The sequence below is a fragment of the Chiloscyllium plagiosum genome, chromosome 31 (assembly GCF_004010195.1).
Source record: "Chiloscyllium plagiosum isolate BGI_BamShark_2017 chromosome 31, ASM401019v2, whole genome shotgun sequence".
In the NCBI taxonomy this organism is placed as follows: domain Eukaryota; kingdom Metazoa; phylum Chordata; class Chondrichthyes; order Orectolobiformes; family Hemiscylliidae; genus Chiloscyllium; species Chiloscyllium plagiosum.
In genome coordinates, this window is record NC_057740.1 from 17,512,920 (window position 1) to 17,536,814 (window position 23,895).

The 23,895-nt window shown below is 43.3% G+C and overlaps 1 protein-coding gene across 2 annotated transcripts in view; it reads left to right on the top strand.

Annotated features, from left to right (window-relative positions):
- The first annotated feature begins 3,791 nt into the window (after positions 1–3,791).
- Positions 3,792–23,895, top strand: part of kank3 (KN motif and ankyrin repeat domains 3) — a 58,565-nt gene continuing 38,461 nt past the window's right edge. Inside the window, exon 1 of one of the 2 annotated variants that reach the window (XM_043721064.1) lies at positions 3,792–4,091. The gene's annotated coding sequence lies outside the window, so the exon portion shown is untranslated. Of the gene's footprint in view, positions 4,092–22,341; positions 22,427–23,895 lie in introns of those variants that run through there. The other variant, XM_043721065.1, reaches the window with a different exon arrangement.

The window sequence follows — 23,895 nt, forward strand, 5'->3', positions numbered from 1 at the left end:
GGATCCATCGAGCTGCAGCATAACCTCATGGCTCTTAAACTCAATCTCCCCGCTAATGAAAGCCAACACATTATGCACCGTCTTAATAACCCCATCACCTTGGATGTCAGCTATGAGGGATGTATGGACGTGCACCCCACGATCCCTCTGTTCCTCCATATTGTCAAGAATCCTGCATTTAATCTGAAAATATGCATTCAAATTTGATATTCCAAAATGAATAACTTCACAAATCACAAAGAGCAGAGGTCCCAGAACTAATCCCTTCAGAACACCATTGGTCACCGTGCTCCAAGCTGAAAACTATCCATTTAATCTCACCCTGTCTTCTATGGGTCAGCCAATTTATTATCTAACCAGGCGGGTTTCCCTATATCCCATGCCTCATTACTTTCTAAATGAGCCTACCATGGGGAACCATATCAAATACCTTGCTAAAGTCCTTATACACCAAGTCCCGAAGCCCCTCCCCCAAGTCCCTCCTCCCTATCTTTTATCTTAGCCTGCTGGACCAACTTTCCTCATTCCTGAAGAAGGGCTACTGCCCGAAACGTCGATTCTCCTGTTCCCTAGATGCTGCCTGACCTGCTGCGCTTCTCCAGCAACACATTTCCATCTCCGCTGTAGTCTGGTCACTTAATCTAATGTGAATTTCTCTCTCTGAGCCCAATGTAGAGAAGGACTGTGGTTTTTTGAAGAAATAACAAAGAAGATTGATGAGGGCAGAGCAGTAGATGTGATCCATATGGACTTCAGTAAGGTGTTCGACAAGGTTCCCCATGGGAGACTGATTAGCAAGGTTAATCACACGGAATACAGGGAGAACTAGCCATTTGGATACAGAACTGGCTCAAAGGTAGAAGACAGAGGGTGGTGATGGAGGGTTGTTTTTCAGACTGGAGGCTTGTGACCAGTGGAGTACCACAAGGATCGGTACTGGGCCCTCTACTTTTTATCATTTACATAAATGATTTGGATGCGAGCATAAGAGGTACAGTTAGTAAGTTTGCAGATGACACCAAAATTGGAGGTGTAGTGGACAGCGAAGAGGGTTCCCTCAGATTACAACAGGAGCTGGACAAGATGGGCCAATGGGCTGAAAAGTGGCAGATGGAGTTTAATTCAGATAAATGCGAGGTGCTGCATTTTGGGAAAGCAAATCTTAGCAGGACTTATACACTTAATGGTATGGTCCTAGGGAGTGTTGCTGAAGAAAGAGACCTTGGAGTGCAGGTTCATAGCTCCTTGAAAGTGGACTCACAGGTAGATAGGATAGTGAAGAATGCATTCGGTATGCTTTCCTTTATTGGTCAGAGCACCTTGCATTTATCTGAATCAAACTCCATCTGCCTCTTCACAGCCCATTGGCCCATCTGGTCAAGATCGTGTTGTAATCTGATAAATAACATTTATTTTAAAGTTTGGATTTTGAGCTAGTGGTATGTGGAATTTCGTCTGTTTGTGTGCGTGAGTGTGGGGGGAGTGGTTTAATTATTGGCTTGTAAATATTTTGACAGCCATGGTTATTTATTTTAAAAGAGAAAAAGACTCCTGGAAATTAATTCTTTCTTCATTGAGTGAGTTTTGCATGCAGAGTAAACTGTGGTGCATTCGTTTTCAGGCAGAAGGTTCCTGGTTTCTTTTTGCTTAGGAGAAACATTCATTGCTCAAAGAAGGTTTTTGGTTTTAGTTCAGTTTGCAGAAGTCTTGGCTGAAGGTGGACATTTAAGATCGTTGCCCTTGAAGAAGGGAAATAGTTTAGACCTGTTAAGAAATAAGTTATAATAGTGTAATGAATTTAGTTTAAAACTTCCATGCTGCAAGTGTTTGGTTGAAACCCTGAAGGGGTTGTGGTAAGCTAAGAAAGTCTGAGCTCAATTGTACGAAAGCACTGGGAGGAGCTACTTGATTCTCAAGACTGGGAATTGAAACCACAGTTGAATTAAACCCAATAGATATGATAAAGAAGGGAATTCTTTCAGGTGTGAGTACTGTAATAGGGTGCTTTTGAGATAAATGGGATTGTATTTTACCATGTATTTTAAAATCTTTACTCTGTGTTATAGGTAAATTGGTTCATTCTATTTTATCTTCATGTGTTTTGTGTACTGAACTTCTGTTTTATTGTTAAAACCAAATGTGCAGCAACATGTGCTTCTGATTCAGTGACAGACCACCTCACTAAAACCAAACCATAAAGCAAAATATAATCTGACGAGTCTAGTAATAACATTAGCTTTATTAAAACAATGATCTCATGTGAGTGGTGAGGAGAAGGGTTCTGACCTCTTCTTTCCTATAGCCTTGGTCACAGTGTTGCAGTTCAGTGACATGCATTTCAGGGCAATCCATGGGCCACTCAAAGGAATCCTCAGCCCACTGTCTCTACCGTCACAGAACATACATTGATAATCAGTGAGTTAAAACAAACTTTCAAACTTCATCACCACAACCATGTTGCCATCTTCACCAGTACCTACTGCAATCGTGCATATTAACTTCATACGGCAGGGGGGGGGGGGGGGGGTGATGATTGGAAGTTTTTGAGCTCAGATGGACTTAAGTTAAACCTGACCCCCATCTCTTTGTTGAGATGGTGTACACTCTCATCTGGCAATTATTACCAGTCAGCAAAGCAACTAGATCAGTTATCTCCTCAACATTGGCTAACCCATGGTTAACCAACACACCTTCAAACAGTCCAAATTACCCAATCAGCAGGCTTTATAAAAATGATGGTGGAGCTAACTAATAGTCCAAGATGATACTGCTGACTCACAGATTGACACCCTGATGGGGTAAAATGATAGAGGTTTACATTGGGTGTAAAACCACAGAGACAGGCCATTGGGCCCAAACAGATGTTGCTGGTGCTTATGCTCCACTTGAGCCTTGATTTCTTTATCCTTTAATGGGAAGTGGGTGTCACTAGCAAGGCCAGCATTTATTGTCCATCCTTGACTGTCCATGAACATTGGCTTGCTTGTCCAATGCCATGGGTCTGGAGTTACATGTAGACCAGATCGGGCAATGATGGCAGAGTTCCTTCCTTAAAAGACATTAATGATCTAAATGCATTTTGAATAACAATTAATGGTCATTGTCATGGTAACCATTAGCTTTCAATTCCAAATGTATTAATTGAATGTAATTTCAACCTGCTGCTGTGGTTTCCTTAACTGAATCCATCACTAGTTCCTGATGGTGGCTGTGTCTGCCAATGGGTCATTGCAATGAATGGATTAAACTCAGAATCGCAGATGGAGCAGCCCAACACTCCAAATGGGCATTTCAGCCAGTGCCACCCTCCTGCTTTCTCCCCTTAATCCTGCACATTTCACCTTTTCGAATAAAATCCCATTTTGAATGTTTCTACTGGACCTACCTCCATGCATGCTGGCTTTATATCCCTAACCCACCCACTCTGTGATAAAGCTTTTCCTGAAATGGTTTTTCTTTATGTCATTTACTTTAAATCTGTGCCCTCTCACATTCTGTCCTTTCCTGAGTAGAAACAGTTTCTCCCCACTTACCCTGTCAAGATTACATCTCATGGTTATGAACAGCTCTATCAGATCTCACTCCTCCAAGAAAAACAGACCCAACCTCTTCAGTCTCTCTTCATATCTGAAATTCCTCATCCCTGGGAACCATTCTGGTGAATCGTTTCTAATGCCTAACTGAAGTACTTTCTTCAGAACTGGACCCAGTATTCCAGCTGAGGCTGAATTTAAAATGTGAGGGAGTTCTGAAATAACATTTGCTAATAATGAAGATGAGTTAAGTCAGTGCAATAAAATCTCACTCTCTTCCTGCAGGGATCAGCAAACACCCACATCTGGGCGTTCCCTGTACTCTCCCTCCCTCTCTGGGAACTCTACGCCGAAACTGCCAGTTTTCTTCCGACAGTCAGACCGAATGCAGCGGCAAGTTTACAACAGGACATGATTCAAAGTAAACTGAACACTGGCTGTCCTTTCAATACGAGGAGCAGCTCCGGGATTTGAACTGACCGATCTCTCAGTATATGCAAGCCTGGGGAAAGGGCTCTGCTGGAGCTGTTCCTGGGTCACTGGGACCTGCCTTCTGAGGTATGGAATATATCCTTCAAAGACCCGTCAGTGATCAGAGGGGGTGAAGGGTCAATGCACACGGTTGGGAGCCTGGCTCCAGAGGAATCAGGGTGAACTTATCCTGAGACCCAGGCAGGGAGACGAGAGATGGAAAGGTCGAATGTATGGGGTACAGTTCACTATAAAGCGTAAAATTCCTAATTAAACTGTTAGAAACGTCAGATGGGAAAAACTCTGGTCATGATAAAATACCAAAATACAAAATAAAAGTGAAGTTCTGGTGTGACTGTTAGAGGAAATTGTTGTGTTATTCCTTGTGTGTTTCTGGTCTAGATATTGTAGATTGTAGTGTGTTTCTGGTCTAGATATTGTAAATGGGGTCTCTGGAATGTTTCTTATAAGGGTTCACAAACTTTATCCTTGATTTGCCCCCAGTTTGGATAAGGATTTGTAAAACCTCATTAGAAACACGCCAGGCTCCCAATTACAAGAAACATGTCAGGATTCATTTTACAATACCTTATACAATATAGTATGTGTGTACTATATTGCACATTACAGGAAAAGGAGTAAGCTCTGTTCTCTGTATATAGGAATTGCAAATTAAGCCTCAATTGTTACAGTGACATTGGCTTTACTTTGGCTCAATGAATAATTCGCATTTATTAACATGTAGGATTCCTCATGCACTGACCACACCCAACACAATTGTCCTTCATCATCCCTCAATGAGTTGAAATCATGATTTGGAGGAGCCGGTGTTGGACTGGGGTGTACAAAATTACAAATTACATAGCACCAGGTTTTAGTCCAACAGGTTTATTTGGAAGCCCTAGCTTTTGGAGCGCTGCTCCTTTATCAGGTGAGTTGAAATCATGATTCTTCACACCTTTAGGTGCAGTTTAATGTGTTTCCTGAGCTGTAACATTATGCCTATCTGCTTTCTCTCCTGCTGCAATCTTCAAGTTTGGAACCAGTTAACGTAACAGGTGCCCTCATTGAGTCAGTACTTTATCTGGTGTCCCTGACTGGTTTGACTTGGGTATAGTGTCACTGATATTGTATGTGGCAGGACAGAGGACAAGCATGGGACAAGAAGAAATAGCAGATGGTGAGCTCTCACCTTTGCACTGAGGTCTGTGAGTAACAAAAAGCAGTGAGTAGAGAGTTTGGAGGGAAGGGCAATGAGGCCACACATTCAACTTTGGGGCTGGCCAGTGCATTATGCAGGAGCACTCAGCAGGCTTTTGTGGAATGAATAGAGCAATTTATTAAAAACTACAGAGAACTGGAAGTGGGGGATGGGCGGTTTGGGGGGGGATTGGGGGGGGGGGGGGAGTGTGGTGCAGAGACAATGTGCAGTGGGAGCCCACCAAAGGGCAAATTTCTCCTGTGGTGAATCGCTTTTTGAGCGATACTCCAGATGAACAGTTTCTGTTCCCCTACTGTGCAGCATCGATCTTTCACTCCCCATTCAGGGTCAGAGGTAACTTCTGGCCTCTGTATCTGCATTATACAAAAGAGTTGAAGTCACCAATTTGCCCAATAATGTGGCTAAATTGACTTCTCAGTCTGGGTTTAAATGGAACAAAAACAGAAATTGCTGGAAAATCTCATTCGGCCTGGCAGTATCTGTGGAGAGAAATCAGAAGGTTTTTTTTTCTGATAAACGTTTCCAATGCCAGAGGAGAGAGGGAAGCAGCACCAATGATGCCATCGATATATCAGCGAAAGAGTTGTGGGTGAAGGCCAGAGTAGGTTTGGAACAAGGAAAGTCCCACATATCCCACAAAGGGACAGACATAACTGGGATCCATGTGGGTGCCCATGGCCACCCCTCTGACCTGAAGAAAGTGAGAGGAGTTAAAAGAGAAGTTGTTCAAAGTGGATTTTGTTTCCAGTTTCTACCCCGCTGTCACCCTCACCTGGTCCATCTCTGACTCCTTCCCTCCCTTCCTTCACATCTCTGTTTCCATCTCTGAGGATGGACTAGCCACCAATACCCACTGCAAACCAACGGACTCCCACATTTACCTTGACTATGCGTCCTCAAACCCTGTTTCCTGTAAAGACTGTATTCTGTTCTCCCAGCAGCTCCATCTCCATTGCATCTGTTCTGAAAATGCCAACGTTAACAAGGGGGCCTCCGAGATGCCCATTTCTTCCCAAGTAAGGATTCCCCAGCACCATAGTTGACAGGGCACTCAGCTGGGTCCAACCTATCTCCTGGTCTTTGGCCCTCACCCCATTCTCTTCTCTCCCACAACAGCGATAGGGTCCCCTTGTCCTTACCTAACATCCCACCAGCATCCACATCCAGAGGATCATTAGCGCCATTCCCGTCACCTCCAGTGGGATGCCACCACCAGGCACATACTCCCTTCCCCTCCCTTGTCAGCCTTCCTCAGGGACCGTTCCATCTGGGACAGCCTGGTTCACTCTTCTTTCACTCCCAACCCTCTCCCCACAGCTGCACCCCACCTTTCCCTGCAACTGCAGAAGGTGTAACACCCACCGGTTTATTTCCTCCCTCTTTAGTTTCCAAGGCCCCAAAGACATTCCAGGTGCAGCTGCGATTTACCTGCACTTCTCACAATCTAGTTGGCAACATTCACTGCTCACAATGTGGTCTCCTCTGCTCTGGGGAAACGAAGCGGAGACTGGGTGACTGCTTTGCAGAACATCTACATTCTGTCTGCAAAAAAACAGACCCTGAGCTTCTAATTGCCTCCAACACCCCACCTTGTTCCCTGGCCAACACCTCGGTCTCAGGCTTGCTGTAGTGCTCCACCAAAGCTCAGTGCAAGCTGGAAGAACAGCACCTCAGTTTCCATTTGGGAACTCTACCTCCTTCTGGACTCTCGAGTCCAGTAATTTTGGGTCTTGAGGCACTTTCTCCCATGTCCTTACCCCAACCCCCACACAGCAGGCCTTGTTGTCACATAGTCAGCTATTACACACAACCCATTGTTAGTCACTCATTGTCCCCCATTAGTCATTCTCCTAAACTGACCATTATCCGCTCCTTTATCCGTCCAACTGTTCTTCTCTCTCTCTGGGCTCTATCCTTACCTATCATTTACTCCTTAGTTCCTATAATCTGCATAAAAACCAACTTTTCCCTAGTCACCATCAGTTCTGAAGAACGGTCAATGGACCCGAAACATTAACTCTGATTTCTCTCCACAGATGCTGTCAGACCTGCTGTTATCTTCCAGCCATTTCTGTTCTTGTTTCTGATTTCCAGCATCTGCTGTTCTTTTTTTTAATTTTGGGCTTAAATGGAATTGGTTGAAATATTCATAAAGATTTGTTTAGATATTTTAAGTTCTACATTTAGCATTTGACCTCTCAGTCTAAACCAAGCCAGAGATAAGCACCATAGAATGAAATGGGGCAGCAGGAAGCCGTACGGTCTATTGTGCCAATACATCTTGACTCTGTGAAAGAGTTGGCTAATGAATCCCAACAATATGCCTCCTGTGCATTTTTCCCATAGTCCTGCAATTTGCTCCCTTATCCAAATTCCTTTCTGTATGCTAATGAAACTGGTTTGAGACAAAAAAAATGCAGATGCTGGAATCCAAAATAGACTGGCAGGAAGCTGGAAGAAGGGCTTCTGCCCGAAACATCGATTCTCCTGCTCCTCGGATGCTGTCTGACCTGCTGTGCTTTTCCAGCACCACACTCTCCACTCTGATCTCCTGCATCTGCAGTCCTCACTTTCTCCTGGGACAACACAGCAAGCCAGACAGCATCAGGAGGTGGAGAAGTCGATGTTTCGGGTGTAATCCTTCTTTATGAACTGGTTCACCATCCTTTTAAGCTGTGCATTCCAGACATTAAGACTCACTGTGTAAACCCTGGCTGTGACACTCAGTCCTGGCCTCAGTCTGATCCACTTGCTAGTGGAGACAAAGTAAACCAGTTGAAAAAAATCAAAGCAACCCACAAGTTTGAATATCTGTATTAAATTGCCCTTCTCCACTGCAAGGAGCACAATACCAGCTTCTCTCGTCTATTTAGAGTGTTCTGAAATCCTATATCTTTGCTATCAATGAAGGATTCTCCTTCTTCATTTCTCCTCTTGCCTGAGGCATGGTGACCCTCAGACTAAACCAGCACCACTTGTCTCTCTCTAATGAAAGAACAGCCCTATGGTCTGGAAGGACTTTGACAACATTAACGTCACTTTTAATCTTTGCTGTCATCCAGACTTCTCTGAGAACACTTACGTCTATTGTAACCATGTTGCTCATAGCCCCAGTATTATTCTCGCTTCTTCTGCTAAAACCAGCAGCATTTCTGTTTGATTTCCAAACATTCTTTAGCAGTTTCCTCCTTTCTGAAAGTCCCATTTTAGCCAGGACTCCAGTGCCCAGAGACACCCAGTGCTGTCCTGTCTGATATCTGTTAGATCCCCATTATGCATAGATTCCTTTCATTGTCTCGCCCACCCCCTTCTCCTTCAAACGTTTCCACCTGATGATCCAGCAGTCTATCTGGCTCCACAGCCATCAGCCAACAGATGATGATGGGCCCTTCAGCTATGTTCTCTAGGATGTGGGCATTGCTGGCAAGGATGAGGACCATCCTTCATTAGTTTACTAGGCTATTTCAGAGAGCAGTGAAGAGTTTACCACATTGCTGTGAATATGAAATCACAAGTAAGAAGGCAGATCTCCTTCGTTAATGGGCAGTAGTGAACCAGATGGCTTGTTATGACAGTCAGTGATAGTCTTAGAAATGGTTACCGTGAAACTATCTTCCAGTTCCAAATGTTATGATGTGAGTCTAAGTCCCACCAGCTGCCATGGGGTGACTTCATGCAGAACATTAATTAAGTCCTCTGGAATACCAGCTCTGTGACTTTACTGCTATTTCACTCTCCAGAACTTGCCAGGATTTCCCACTTGCCGTTTGTCCACATGGTCTGCTGGTTGAGGCATTACATCCGTTTTTCTCTTGGGGGCATTTTCTGTGAAAGGTACTATATAAATGTAAGTTTCATAGAACATCATCAAATTTTCTTTTTAAACTGTTTGGGTGTAACTTAAATTTCAGCTGTAATGAATTATTTTGTTTGTTAAACACATTATCATACGGGAAGCACAGTGCCACTTTAAATGAGTGTAGTGCCCCCTTAAGTGAGCACAGTATCCCCTTAAAGAGAGTGTAGTGCCACTTTAAGAATTACAAGATATGGCAATGTCTCCTCCAGTCTGCAGGGAATGAAGAAATGTTCATTCAAATGCCAATAGAAAGACAAGGGAGTCCTGCCTGAGGATACAAAGGAGTGGTTGATATCACAGCAATGCACTTTCACCCACTCCAGCCTCGCTCACAGTGAACAGATGAAGAAGTATCTGACATTTTCCAGTACAGCCAGATGTAAGATTTAATGTTGAATGAATTGCTGAGAGTTTGCTTTGTCCTGTTGTTTCCATCTATTTCTTTTCCTCCCAGTCAACTCGCACTGGGAGGTCTCGTGAGCAGCATCTCTGCCTCTGAGCCAGGAATTCCAGGATGGAGTTCTACTCCAGGATTTGATGGCTATGCAACTTGGGCAGTAGACATGGGAATCTCCAGGTTAACCATGCTTGATGCAGAGTGTTGTTCTACAAGCTATAACCTCTGGTGATTGGTTAGCCACCTGAGAAAACCTGTAACTCCGGAAAAGGCAAAAGCATGTGCTTTGTCTGCCTTCTGTACCACTAAAGGGGCAAGGAGTCGCCCAACTGCTGGGCATGGACTGGGAGGAGGGGGGTGAGTGTGGATGGCATAATGTGCCTGACTTGTGCCCATTCCACAAAGTGGGCTTGCAGGGGGATGGCAGATTAATGGGAGATGGTGTGATTGGCAGTCTCCACGCCAAAAGCTGCCCCTATAGCTTCACTCAGTGCTGCAGGAGAGGCTGAGACTGGCGTTGCTGGAACTGAAAGTCCAGGTCTCTGGCCTGTTACATGATGTGCACTCACACAACACACTGATAGAATGCACACAGGCCTCCTGCTTCAGTAATGTCCGGGGTAACAGTGAGTCTTTCTGGGCTCAGTTGAGACATGCACAACAACATGGCAGCATTAATGTACATGCAAAGAACAGATCTCCTTCCTGCTTCTGTCAAGGGAGAGGCTGTCAGACACCGCACCCTTTGGCTACAGGCTTACAGACCTCTTGGCAGGACAATATGTTCATAAACTTTGCATCTCTGCCAGTATTTTACTTTATTAAGCCATCTTGGCTTTCAGAATAAAAAACAGTGACCTGTACAACTGGGATTAGTCTAGGGGAGCTACTGATTTTCATAAACCATGGCTGCTCTTGTGGACTTCTGTCAGTCCCTGCATATAAAACTTTGTTTTGGTCAGCGCTGCGCAATTTAGGAAGAAAACTATTCCAGTTACGGAGTTACATAACTTAACAGAGCCAGGTTTACACTAAGCCAGACGTCATTACCCTCTGACACCAGTTGAGTTTATGTTAATTTACTTATTGTTGAGAGAAGAGATGGTGACATGATCTTGTCCCACACAAGCAATTGAATATAATAAATGCCTCATGTCATTAATAAAGAAATGCTTTGCCGACCATTTTACCTGTGGTTAGTGCCTCTTTAATGGATGAGTCCCATGGCAGGGCTTTATCCTGTATTCATGCCATGTCTTGGTTTCATCCAAGGTATCCTGAGAGAGTGGGACTAATGATATCCCCCTGCTGCAGAATGACTGATGCATCAGCCGTTTAACTGGGCTGAATCCTCTTCCCAAAGGTCTGTGAGTAAAAGAGGTGTTAAAAGGTTATGAGGGGGCAGTGCTGGCACTCTGGAGTCCTACACATTTGGTTCATTTGAAGGATTCCTTTTGCATGATGGAACCCATGGTGGTTGGCCTCACTCTGCATTTGAATCCTTTCCTGAGAAATTTGGTTTTCTGATGTGGTTTTCTGCTGTGTTTCTGCTGTTGGGAATGTTGTGGGCGACGTACTGCAGCTGTTACAAGATGTAAAATTTGCCAATGTGAACTTTAATCAGAGACTAACAAGACAGCAACAATGGGACAATTAGAATGGATGCCAGATTTTTAACAGTGAATGTTCCCAAAGTGGCAGAGAATCAATAGGCTCCTTCATCCAGCCCAATGTGCAGGCGACGCGAGAGAGTGACCCCAATGAAGAGCTCTGTGTAGTCTGCCAGGGCCGACCAGAGACAGCACATCAGCTCGGAGAATGGAGCAGTTGTAAACCATTGTGAGCTGACTGCTGTATTGACTGTTGGAGAAAATAGCTTTCAGTCTGTGGGATCTCTAATTGATGCACTTTTCATTTATTTTCCTGCTTTTGCAATGAAGTGATCACAATACTGATTCAAAATTTCTGACTGCAATCAGGCTTTGTACCAGAAATAGAAATATGCTCCTTTTAAAAAGCTACTACAGAGAATTAGAGAAAAGGTAACAAGTAATTCAGAGCAAGTAAAACTCAGAGGTTTTCTTGCTGAACTATGTAAGACAGGCACTGTGGCATTGTGCGTCTGAACTGCCTCTTTTCAGGAAGCCCAACAAATCGCATATCAATCAGTGTCAGGTCTTACCCCGAGAATCAAGACCTCAAAGGTAAAAGTCTGGTCTATACAGAGCTGCCAGCCAATTAGAGGTCATCAGCTCTTGACCTCAGTGGAGCCACTGAGGAAGCTGCTGGAAGGATACATCCTGTTATTCGGAGGATCCAGGCCACAGGGTGAGGAAGGAGTTTCACAGGGGTCAGGGGAGATGGTGGGACATTGGAGGCAGGGGTAGGGTTGTTACTTATCAGCACCCGTTCCTTCCAGTGCTTTGATCAGGTGCAAAATGTCTTTGATCAAAGAACGTGTGCAGTCCCAAAGAGACAAGTAGCCCACCCAGGTTGACCTGTTCGGCAAGCTGCTTGGTAACCGACCCAATTACAGCTGGGTTCATGCAGGCAGTGGCAGGCTGAAACCCTTACATTCTCTTTAACTGGCCACTCAGGGGACTCAGTTGGTTTTGGGATGAGGAATAGTTGACCTTTCTGAACTTCGTTCTGGCAGAGTTGGTGGATTTGTCTACATTTGCACCTCACTGACTGAATGCAATTCCTGCATAATAATTCACCACGAGTGACAACAGTAGGTTTTGCCCTGTGAACTCCTTGGTTTGGAGTTCACAGTCAACCCATTCCCATTTTTTTACTTTTCTGAATTTTCTGTTGGTTTCAAAACCACAGTGCATACATTGGTGAGGATTCTATGGCAGGATCTTTTAGTGGAATATTTCCTAATTCCCTGGGAGAACAGGAGTATCCCTGAGAAAAGAGATAGCAATTGTTGGAACCAGAGGTAAGTTGCTGATTGATGATCCCTGTAAAATGTGATTGGGAAGACCAGAGTGACAGAATGAAGGGAACAATGCATATCAGTTCTCTTGTAAAGTAAAATCATGAGGGTCTACCAATGAGAGCATCAAGGGTTTAATGGGGGCAGTTGGGTATCTGTTGGTACCTGGCAGTTACTGTGGCCAAAAACTACAAGATTATCAGAGGTGATGATTGAACAAAAAGGAGAGATTCTTGCTTCTGAGACTTGTCACCCCAATAGAAGAAATCAGTCACATTGCGTACCCTGAATGTTTGTTGCTCATTACTCAAGAGACTTAACAGTCAAGACATCCAATCAGCTCTTCTTCCTTACTCCAAAACACTGAGCTCTTGCTTGTATTGGAAGGTGAACCTTGAACGGTGGAGGGTTATTGGGTTAAAACGTGATGTTTCCCTGATGGGGTTGGAGATCCCCAGCAGTTGATTCTCAATTTTAATAATGCCTCTTGAACAACCCTGAGAGGCATTTTCAGCATTTATCTTCCAAATTATTCCAATCATTGGGATATCCTCTTGAACATTTTCGTTTTATTCTTGTCTAGAGTGTAGAATTCCTGCATTCTGTTCAGTCACATTGTGCATACACTATTCCACAGCTTGCTACTCACAATCTGAGATACAGGACTCAGTTGGGATGTTTTTGACTGTAGGATCAATCTTGAACATTGTACTTGCAAATGGAGGCATGAGGGCAGTGTGTGGTTAACATCAACCTGTTTTGATCGTTGCTGCCAGTGGCTTGCTTAAATTAAGATCCTGCAATTTTACACTTTCCAGTATCAATATCCTTAATAATCCTTGAAGGGTCAATGGGCTACTCCTGCTTCAAAGTCCTTGATTTAGGTAATGTCCCTGACACTTTTTTTCATTCGTTCATGTGATGGGTGCACAGCTGTCTAAAATAGCATTTTTTAACTTCATTTTTGTGGGATGTGAGCATTGCTAGCTGGCCAGCATTTATTGCCTGTCCCTATTTGCCCTTGAGAAGACAGTGATAAGCTGCCTTTTTGAACTGGAATCCATCTGCTTGGGATTGAACTACAATACCATTAGGAAGGGAACTCCAGAATTTTGACCCAGCAAGAGTAATATATTTCCAAGTCAGGATGGTGAGTGGCTTGGAGGACAACTTGAAGATGGTGGCATTCCCTTGTATCTGCTGCCCTTGTCCTTCTAGATGGAAATGGTCTTGGGTTTGGAAGGTGCTGCCTGAGGATCTTTGGTGAATTTTTGCAGTGCATCTTGTAGATAGTACGCAGTGCTGCTACTGAGAGTTGGTGGTGGAAGGAATGAATGCTTGTGGATGTGGTGCCAATCTAGTCGGCTGCTTTGTCCCGAATGGTGTCCAGCTTCTTGAGTGTTGTTGGAGCTGCTCTCATCCAGGCAAGTGGGGAGTATTCCATCACACTCTTAACTTGTGCCTTGTAGATAGTGGACAAGCCTTTGGGGAGTCAGGAGGTGAGTTACTTGCCACAGTATTCCTAACCTCTCATCTGCTGTTGTAGCCAATGTGTTTATGTGGTGAGTCCAGTTGAGTTTCTGGGCAGGGGTAACCCCCAGAACATTGATAGCGGGGGATTCAGTGATGGTAACAACATTGAATGTCAAGGAGTGATGTTTACATTGTCTCTTATTGGAGACGTTCATTATCTGCTATTTGTGTGGTGCGAATGTTACTTGCCTCTTGTCAGCCAAAGCCTGGATATTTTCCCAGATCTTGTGCATTTGAACATGGACTGCATCAGTATCTGAGGAGTTGTGAATTGTGCTAAACACTGTGCAATCAGCACTGGGCAATCATCAGCGAATGTCTCCATTTCTGATCTTTCAATGGAGGGAAGGCCATTGATGAAACATCTGAAGATGGTTAGGTCTAGTACACTAGGAACTCCTCCAGAGATGTCCTGGAGCTGAAATAACAATTTTCCAACAACCATCTGCCTATGTGCCAGATATGGCTCGAACCAGTGGAGAGTTCGCTCCCTGAAAGCTACTGATTCCAATTCCACTAGGACTCCTTGCTGCCACACCCAGTCGAATGCAGCCTTGATGTCAAGGGCTGTCACTCTCACCTCACTCTGGAATTCAGCTCTTTTGTCCATGTTTGAACCAAAGGCCATAATGAGGTCAGGAGCTGAGTGGCCCTGGCAGAACCCAAACTGTGCGTCACCGAGCAGGTTATGGCTGAGCAGGTACTGTTTGATCGCAATGTTGATGACATCTTCTACCATTTTACTGATGATTGAGAATCAAGTGACGGGGCAGTAATTGGCCTGGTTGGATTTGTCTTGCTTTTTATGTACAGGATATACTTGGGCAATTTTCAACATTGTCAGGTAGATGCCAGTATTGTAACTGTACTGGAACAACTTGGCTAGGGGTGCAGCAAGTTCTGGAGCGCAAGTCTTCAGCACTATTGCCGGAATATTGTCAGGGTCCACAGCCTTTGCAGTATCCAGTGCCTCTAACCATTCCTTGATATCACATGGAGTGAATCGAATTGGCAGATGAGTTGTATCTGTAAAGCTAGGGGACCACTGGAGGAGGCCGAGATGGATCATCCGCTTGGCACTTCTGCCTGAAGATTGCTGAGGTGGGGGATATGCTGGGCCATGAGGTTACAGATTGTGCTGGAGTACAATTCTGCTACTGTTGATGGCCCACAGCACCTCATGGATGCTCGGTCTTGAGTTGCTAGATCTGTTACAAGATCTGTCCCATTTAGCACAATGGTAGTGCCGCACAATATGATGGAGGTTATTTTCATTGAGAAAGCAGGACTCTGCCTCCACAGGGACTGTGCAATGGTCACTCTTACTGATACAGTTATGGTCAGATGCATCTGCAGTGGACAGCTTAGTAAGGATAACCTCAAGCATGTTTTTCCCCTCTCAATGTCTTCACTCCCTGCTTCAGATCCAATCTAGCAGCCATGTCCTTTAGGACTTGACCAGCTACTGCCAAACCGCTCTTGGTGGTAGACATTTGAAAACCCCACCTAGAGTATATTTTATGCCCTTGCCACCCTCAGTACTTCTCCAAGTGTTGCTCAACATGGAAGAGAATTGATTCATCAGCTGAGGGAGGATGGTATGTGGTAATCAACAGGAGGTTTTCTTGCCCATGTTTAACTTGAAGCCATGAGACTTCACGGGGTCTTGAGTCAATGTTGAGGACTCCCAGGGCACCTCCCTCCCGACTGTATACCACTGTGCTGCCAGGTCTGCCCTGCCAATGGGACAGGACATATCCAGGGATGGTGATGGTGGTGTCTGGGACATTGTAAGGTATGATTCAGTGAGTATGACTATGCCAGGCTGTTGCTTGACTAGTCTGTGAGACAGCTCTCCCAATTTTGGCACTAACGCCCAGATGTAAGTAAGAAGGACTTTGCAGGGTCAACAGAGCTGTTTCTGCCGTTGTCCTTTCTGATGCCTAGATCGAGATCTGTTGATCCATCTGGTTTTATTTCTTTGAGACTGTAGCGATTGATACAACAGAATAGCTTTCTAGGTTATTTCAGAGGGCAACTGAGAGTCAACCAATTTGCTGTAGGTCTGGAGTCACATGTAGGCCAGACCAGGTGAGGATGGCGGATTAGAGAACCGGATGGGATTTTCCGACAATCTACAATGGTTTCATAGTCATTAGTAGATTATTAATTCCAGATTTTTAAAAAAATTGAATTCAATATTAAATTCATTTGCCATGGCAGGTTTTGAACCCAGGTCCCCAGAACATTACCTGAGTTTCTGGATTAATAACCTAATGATAATACCAGTAGGCCAATGCCTCCCTCTATTTATTGCCCGCTGCTAATTATTGTTGTGAAAGTGGAGCTGTGCTGCTGTTTTCTTGAACTGTTTGGGTTAGCGATATAAACACACAGTGCGTTGGGAAAGAGAGTTTTGACCTTGTGTAAAAATACTTTGACAGTATTTTGTTGATGGTCTCTCCATGACTGTTTGGTGTTGAGCAGTGATATGAATTACATCATTAATAGTGTTTTTAATTCTGACTGAAGTACTCGTTGTTTGAAACATTGGATGTAAAAACATCAAGACATTATTTAAGTGAAAAAATTATACAATTGGTGCATACAGGAAAGATGTACCACATACAAGAATTAAAGTGGGCAGTGTTGAAAGATAAAAATCACACAACACCAGGTTATAGTCCAACAGGTTTAATTGGAAGCACAATAGCTTTCGGAGCGACGCTCCTTCATCAGGTGATTGAAGGAGCGTCACTCCGAAAGCTAGTGTGCTTCCAGTTAAACCTGTTGGACTATAACCTGGTGTTGTGTGATTTTTAACTTTGTACACCCCAGTCCAACACCGGCATCTCCGAGTGTTGAAAGAGTGGAGTTTAACAAGGTGGTTAAATTGACTCAGTTTCAGGACTGTTAATAGACTTCCTTCCTCACAAGACATGGCCAAAATAATGGACTACAGTAAGAGGAAGTGGTTATTGAACTATATAGCTCTCTGGTCAGACCACACTTTGAGAAATTTTCTAATCATGGTGATACAGAATTGACACTTGTGCTTGAAGGTAATGTGGAGAAGACTCAAAATTGATCATATTGTGGATAACTGAGTTATGAAGGAAGACTTAAGAGACAAAAAGACATGCTATGCTTGAAAGGAGATGGTTAAAAAAATTCCTTTGTTGTGGTATAAAAGGTGGAGTAGAGTTGAGGAACTGTGAAGAAAAAAGGCCCTGATGGGAGTTGTGTACAGGCCTCCTGGCAGTAGTCAGGATATGGAGAAGAAAATAAGGAGACTTCAATATGCAGGTGGACTGGGAAAATCAGATTGGTGGCAGGTTTCAAGAAAATAAATTTATGCAATTCCTGTGAGATGGGTTTTTGAAGTAGTTTGTGGTAGAGAACAGGCAATTCCGAATTTGGTGATGTGTAATGAGGCAGACTTGATTAGAGAGCGTAAGTTGAAGGAACCCCTCGGGGCCAGTGATGGTAATATGATAGAATTCACCCTGTAATTTGAGAAGGAGAAACTTGAATCAGACGTAACAATATTACAATTGAGTAAAGGTAACTATAAAGACATAAGGTAAGAGCTGGCCAGAGTTGATTGGAAAGGGAACGTAGCGGGGAAGACAGTGGAACAGCAATGGCGTGGGTTTCTGTGGATAATTCGGGAGGTACAGCAGAAATTCATCCCAAGGAAGTACAAACATATTAAGGGGAGGATAACGACAACCGTAGCTAACCGGGGAAGACAGGGACGGCATCAAAGCAAAAGCAAAAGGATACAATTTGGTGAAGTTCAGTAAGAAACGAGAGTCATAATGTTATAGAGATGTGTAGCATAGAAACAGACCCTTCGGTCCAACTTGTCCATGCTAACCAGAAATCATAAATTAATCTAGTCCCATTTGCCAGCACTTGGCCCATAACCCTCTAAACCCTTCCTATTCATATACCCATCCACATGCCTTTTAAATGTTGTAATTGTACCCACCTTTACCACTTCCTCTGCCAGCTCATTCCATAAACGCACCACCCTCTGTATGAAAAAGTTACCCCTTTGGTCCCTTTTAAATCTTTCCCCTCTCACCCTAAACCTCTAGTTCCGGAGTACCCTACCTCAAGGAGAAAACCTTGGCTATTTACCTATCCATGCCCGTCATGATATTATAAACCTCTAAAAGGATTAGGAAACATTTAAAAACCAGCAAAGGATAACTAAAAAGGCAAAAAATGGGGGAGAAGATGGAACATAAGAGTAAGCTAGCTAGTAATATAAAAGAAGAATGCAAGAGTTTTTTTTAGATATCTGAAAGGTAAGAGAGAGCCAGAGTGGTCATTACACCACTGGAAAACGATGCTGAAGAGATATTAATGGGGAATGGAGAAATGGTGGAGGAACTTAACTAGTTCTTTGCATCAGTCTTCAGAGTGGAAGACTGGAGAGTGGAGAGGTTAGGTGAATTGACCATGCTAAATTGTCCGTAGTGTTAGGTGAAGGGATAAGTGTAGGAGTATGGGTCTGGGTGGTATACGCTTCGGCTTAACTAGTTCTTTGCATCAGTCTTCAGAGTGGAAGACATCAGCAGCATATCAGAACTTCAAGCGAGTCAGTATAGTGGCCGTCACTAGGAAGAAGGTGCTGGTGAAGCTGAAAGGTCTGAAGTTCAATAAATCACCTGGATCAGATGGATTACATCCCAGAGCTGTGAAGAAGATAACTGAGGAGATTGGAAACGTATTGGTGGTGATCTTTCAGGAATCAATGGAGTCAGGGATGATCCCAGATGACTGGAAAACGGCTAATGTAACACCCCTGTTTCAGAAGGGTGTAATGAGCAAGTTAGGCAAAGGAGAGCCAGTGGATACGAACTATTTGGATTTCTAGGCCCTTGTCAAGGTGCCACACAGGAGGCTGATAAACAAGATAAGAGCCCAAGGTGTTAGGGGCAAGGTACTGGCATGGATAGAGGATTAGCTGACTGACAGATGGCAGAGAACAGGAATAAAGGAGTCTTTTCAGAATAGCAACTGGTAACTCATGGAGTTCCACAGAGGTTCATGTTGGGATCACAACTATTCACATTATAAATTAATGATCTTGGTGAAGGAACTGAAGGCAATGTTGCTAAGTTCACAGATGACATAAAGATGTGGCAGGAGAAGTAGTGTTGAGGATGCAGGGAGTCTGCAGAAGGACGTAGGCAAGAAGCAGGGTCAAAGAAGTGGCAGATGTAATACAATGTGGGAAAGTGTGAGGTTATGAACTTTGATAGGAAGAATAGAAGCATAGATTATTTCCTAAATGGGCAAAGCTTTGGAAATCTGGAACAAAAAGAAAGTTGGGAATCCTAGTTCAGCATTCTTTTAAGGTTAACATGTAGGTTTAGTTGGCAGTCAGGAATGTAATGTTAGCATTCATTTCAAGAGGGCTAGAATACAAAAGCAGAGATGTACTGCTGAGGCTGTAGAAGGCTTTGGTCAGACCACATTTAGAATATTGTGAACAATTTTGGGTCTGTACCTAAGGAAGGATGTGCTGGCATTGGACAGACCATAGGAGGTTTACAAAAATGATCCCAGGGATGAGGGGTTTGTCATACGAGGAGCAGTTAAGGACTCTGGGCCCTGTACTCGATGGAGTTTAAAAGATGGGGGGAAGGGGATCTGATTGAAACTTACAGAATAGTAAAAGGTTTGGATAAAGTGAACGTGGAGTAGACGTGGGTTGACTTATGCGGAGAGGTAGAGCAGCTTGTACTTGTACCTATTGGAGATAAGAAGAATGAGAAATGGTTTTATGAAAACACGTAACATTCTGCAGGGCTTTGACAGGATTGGTGCTGAGAGAATCTAGAACTAGGAGGTACAGATTTAGGACAAGGGACCAACCATTTAAGAAGGAATGATGAGAAATTTCTTCTCTCAAAGGGTCATGAGTTGTTGGAATTCTCCTCGATAGGCAGGGGAAGTTGAGTCATTGAAACCATTCAAGGTAGAAATAGACGGTTTCTTGATCTATGCAGGAGTTAAGGAACAAGCAGGAAAATAGAATCAAGACCAATATCACAACACCCATGATCTTGCTGAAATTGCAACAGGATTGAGGGGCTCGTTGACCTACTCCTGCTACTACTTCTTAAGTTCTTATGATTTAAGAACTCAATTGAATAGAGTTTGGAGGATATAGGATGTTTAATATGAATGTGTAAAAATGAGCCAGTAGTTTTTCCCCATCTGTATTGACTTGTCATTGTAGATCCATATATCCCCTTTCTGCCAGTCATTGAATGGAATGATGGATAGAGTGCCTTCATATTGCCGTTAATTAAGATAAGATAGGACTGCCACTTACACATGCTCCCCCCTCCCCCCACCCGATATGGGGCATCTTGCCTCAGGAAACCCAAGGAACTGGCATTGGCAGGAGTAGGACCTGGGTCGAGAGTATGGTGCTGGAAAAGCACAGCAGGTCAGGCAGCATCCGAGGGGCAGGAGAATCAATGTTTCAGACATAAGCCCTAATGAAGGGCTTATGTCCGAAATGTCAATTCTCCTGCTTCTCAAATGCTATCTGACCTGCTGTGCTTTTCCAGCACCACACTCTCGACTCTGATCTCCACCATCTGCAGTCTTCACTTTGTACTAGGAGTAGGCCCTTAACTGGATCTGATGCCAACTGATGGTTACACTGGACAAATCAGACCTTGAGTGAAACCTGACTTGATAGAAATATACTGTACATACATTTAACTTTCTCGGTTTTGGTTAACCTGGTGTATAGTCACTGGAGCAAGAGAGCACAGATGTTCTTTAACTATAGAATATAAGTTTGTTACTCAAAAGAAAGAAATAAAAACAGTTATATGTTAGAAAGTTAGAAAGATCTTAACACAAATATCAAAACAAACTTCAACCTGGTGCCTAACACTATCTGTGACAGATGCTCAACAGATGCTCAATTCTAAAGAAATCTCACTCCTATCACAACTCTTAAATCTTTACTGAACCGACCTTTTCCCTTGGGTGGCTGAGACCAGTTTTTATTTTGTGGTTCTTTTCCCAGTTAGATGGCATGAAAGTTTCACAATTCTGACTGGCATAAGTCTTTTCAGTTCAAACAGCTCGAAGACTTTTACACAAGCTCTTCCAGTTTTGGAAGTTGCATAGACTAGAAGTCACTTCTGTAGAGGTGAATGAGTGAATCCCTAACTTGATTCTCCTGCTGGGAGAAGCTATTTTACCTTCTGAACTGAACTCTAGGTTCTTCTAACCAGAGACCTTCTATTCTGATTTAAAAATGAAACTCTGCTTTAACACGTTTACCCTGTCTGTCTTAAACCCAACATTCTCAACATTTTATCCATTAACAGCACAGGAATTCTCTCAAGTTCTTTTATGACAATCACATTCATTCTGGGAAACAGAAGCACGGAGATCATCCAAGTCCAATGACTTTCTGACCTGGTAAAAAAACTACCATCACAATACTGACCACATCCATCAGTCTCTATTTTGAAATCTAAATCCAAAACGTATATATACCTTTCATCACAACTGGCATTAATTGCCCACTTAAGGACTTAAATTGGCAAAACTGTAAAATGCAGGAAGTCACTAACAAGGGTGGTCTTTGCAAACAAGGCCAAGCTATCGTCGCTGTGTTGCCAATGTTCACTGCTGGAATCTCAGTACAATGCACTTGAGGGTATATCACAGAGGAGTGCCCCTTTCCAGACGAAGTGATGGCTTAATCACCTTAAACTCAGCAAAAGAGGAGGCGATTGCTTGGCCCCCAGCGTTTCCATTTACACAATATTTTTCTTTTAAAGTTTGCCTAATTCCCATCTCCACAGCATGAGCAGATAGATAGTGGGCTTGGCACCTGTTGGATTTAATGTGTCTCCTGCCTTCTCCTGTCTGTTGGTGAGGGTTAAATTTAACCTCATGTGAGAAGGCGAGATTACAAAGAAATTCCAGGCTTTAAATAAATTCCATTTGGCGTCAGAAAGCTTTGTCCTTCAAAAAGTGGCTGAAAAAATTGAAGGTTAGTTTAGCATATCATTTCCACCCCTTTGTCCGTGGGAACGTTGCAAAGTGACTGACAGAAGGATGTGTGCAAGCTGCCGCATTGTTTTAATCCCAGATGTTTCCTTTAGAGGGTGGAACTCAAAACAATTGGGATCTGTGACCCCTGAGCTCATTATTGGGCAAAACTGCAGCTCATTAATAAAGGCACTTATCTGTATCTGAGCATGTGGTTTCAAAATGTAAAGAGTGAAGATTAACATGTATCCTTCTTGTTGTGGGCACTTCAGTCCAACCACCAGTGTTGATTTAGCTGGAATTCTTAAATCGTGACTTTTATTGTTGGAGCAACTTTGCAGAAATATCAGGAAGAAGATTTGCTGTTAAACTGATTTTGGTGGCATGGTTTTTTTCAATCCCTACTCTCAAACTTCAGGAAATGGTAAGTTGTTCTTTGTCAGAGGTTTCTGGTTTCTAAGCCATGTTTCCACCATCTTCTGGTCTCTGTAAATGGTAGGTACACTTAAAGATCATTTTCAGGCACTTTTAACTGCAATGAGGGTTTTTGCTTCTACCTTCTGCAAGGCAGTACAATCTAGAACCCACCATTCTCTGTAAGGAAAATACTGTGTTTTCAACTCCCCTTTAGTTTTTCTGCCAATTACTTTAAATCTATGTCCCCTGGTTATTGATCTCTGCAGAAAGGGAAATCAGTCATAATTTATTCACTCCTCTAGTCCAATCTTTTCTCATGCTAAAATTCTCCATTCCTAGCAACTCCTTCATATATCTCCTCCATGTCCTCTTTAGCTCCCCCTGTAATTTAATGATCAGAACTGTAGACAGCACCTGTATGTAGCTGTGGCCCACCTGATGCATTGTACAATTGTAGCATCAACCTCTTGGCTCTGATTTTCTGTATCTCAGATAATAAAGGGCAAGTATTCTATGTACCTTTGTAACTACTTTACCTACCTGTCCTGTAAACTTCAGTGATCTATGGGACATGCATTTACTCCATGTCCATTGTTCATCACGGTTCCTTAGATCACATCTCCCAAATCCATGATCAGTACATCCTAGGAGGACAAGGGCAGCAGGTAAATGGGAACACCATCACTTGCAAGTTCCTCTTAAAGCCACTCACCATCTTAACTTGGAAATATATCCCTGTTGTTTAGTATCATTGGGTCAGAAATGTAGAGATCCCACCCATAGAGCATTGTGGATGTACTGAGACCAAATAGACTACAGCAGCTCAAGATGACAGCATCATCTCAAACCACAAGGGATGGGGAATACTCAACCAGTGGTGCATACCTCCCATTAAATGAATGAAAAAAAAAGTCCCACTGTTCCTCCGCGCTTCTCAGAAGCCTTCCGGTCACAGAAATATCTCTCAACATTCACTATTTTCTTTCTGGCACTCATCAATTTTGTATCTAACATGCCACTTGGATTCCATAGCATTCTACTTTTCAGACCAGTCAGTCTGGCTAAAATCCATGTGGAAAAGGATAGACCAGATCTAAAAGTTGAAGTTCTAAATTGGAGAAAGACCAATTTTGACAGTATTAGGCAAGAACTTTTAAAAGCTGATTGGGGACAGATGTTTGCAGGTAAAGCTACGGCTGGAAAGTGGGAAGCCTTCAGAAATGAGATAACAAGAATCCAGAGAAAGTATATTCCTGTCAGGGTGAAAGGGAAGGCTGGTAGGTATAAGGAATGCTGGGTGACTAAAGAAATTGAAGGTTTGGTTAAGAAAAAGAAGGAAGCATAGATCGAGTGAATCCTTAGAAGATTTTAAAGAAAGTAGGAGTATACTTAAGAGGGAAATCAGGAGGGCAAAACGGGGACATGAGATAGCTTTGGCAAATAGAATTAAGGAGAGTCCAAAGGGTTTTTACAAAT